At 54.6% G+C, this 1,359-nt stretch overlaps 1 protein-coding gene across 1 annotated transcript in view; it reads left to right on the forward strand.

Moving 5' to 3' along the window:
* Positions 1-389: 389 nt before the first annotated feature.
* LOC113207759 (nuclear RNA export factor 1-like) overlaps positions 390-1,359 on the forward strand; it is a 28,872-nt gene continuing 27,902 nt past the window's right edge. Inside the window, exon 1 of the mRNA XM_052271090.1 lies at positions 390-476. The gene's annotated coding sequence lies outside the window, so the exon portion shown is untranslated. The remainder of the gene's footprint in view (positions 477-1,359) is intronic.

Raw genomic sequence — 1,359 nt, forward strand, 5'->3', positions numbered from 1 at the left:
CTCCTGGGGGGGTTTGCCACTTTTTATTTCCTCTCCTCCTCACGAGTCCCCCGCCCCCCGCCCCGCCACCGCGCTGCTGGAGCATTCCGTGCTCGCGTGCGTCATTTCAAGTCAGACTCGCGCAAACAACTTTTTTTTCCTGAGGAAATTCCATCATTGTTGGAAACACGACCCTTCCGACCTCCACTCTCTCTAATCCCGTTCTCGTGCCGTGTCGGGCGCGCTCATTGGCCGGAGCTGCGACACTCAATCAATTTGCTCCCCGAAAGTAGTCGAGCTGGCGAGAAACGCGAGAGACAACAAACATTTCAGTTAGAGGTGTAACGACTCGTGACGAACAAGCTCACCATCATTTCAGTCGCAGCTGCGAAGAAGAGGGCTCCGGATATAGGCCGTATGATGAGGTGTGGTTCCATAACCTCAAAATGACGCGCTTTTCTGCCAGTAAGCTGCGGATCTCTCTTTCCGGGGCTTCTGTGAGTAATTTCTCCAATTAATTCCTCTTATTAAACACTGGGAGCCGACCCGAGCCATCTTGCACCATGTACCGATCAAAGAAAGCGAAAGAAAGTACAGTGGCATACATTGCAAGAACACATTACACAACGAACAGACAGTACGGCCGGCCAACTTGCACTCCTCACTGCAGCATACAGCGGCGCTGTTCCAGTAGTACCAATCCTTCCACGACAATAGACGAAACAGACAACTTCGCTCCAATGTTCTTTTATTTTTTCAGTTTGTAGAGATGCCGCTACAGCACACACTGGAGTATACTTTTTCGAGTAAAAGTAATTTGGGCGCGGTGGTGTATATAGCTGTAGCTCCCCCGGGGCAGCCAGTCCACTGGCCTTGACCCGCCCCAACTACCGGCCCTCTCTGACCCTCTACTTTTTTTTTACCGCCACCTGCCTGGGCACAGACGCCATCCTGACCCCACCGCCACCCTCCGCCCCGGATCGGACCCGGCCGAGCGCACCGCGCCGAGTAAAAAGGAGGTCGGCACCGCCAGTGTGTTAACTTCTTGCCCTTCTGGAGGAAGGGGGAGGGGAGGTAAGCGCGCGGAACCGGAGAGCTTGTTGTTCCTATCCGGGGTTTTCACGCCGAGCCTCCCGCCTGTTCTTTTTACATCTGCGTTTTATCTAGAATGAAAAGTTTAATACCTCGAAATCTCTTAGAAAAATATGCTATGTCCTTGTCTGCACCCCCACGACAGCACGGAAAAGTAAAGACAATCGGTCTTCCCCTCCCTCCTGCTCGAGTATACCGGCTGTCGGTCTTATAGGGGTGTGGCAGCGAGGTGGGGGCCGCCGTGGGGCCAGCGGACCCCGCCCTGCAGCGGCCACGCCCCACCACGCC

This window comes from Frankliniella occidentalis, unplaced genomic scaffold (assembly GCF_000697945.3).
Source record: "Frankliniella occidentalis isolate FOCC.00 unplaced genomic scaffold, Focc_3.1 Scaffold6, whole genome shotgun sequence".
Classification (NCBI taxonomy): domain Eukaryota; kingdom Metazoa; phylum Arthropoda; class Insecta; order Thysanoptera; family Thripidae; genus Frankliniella; species Frankliniella occidentalis.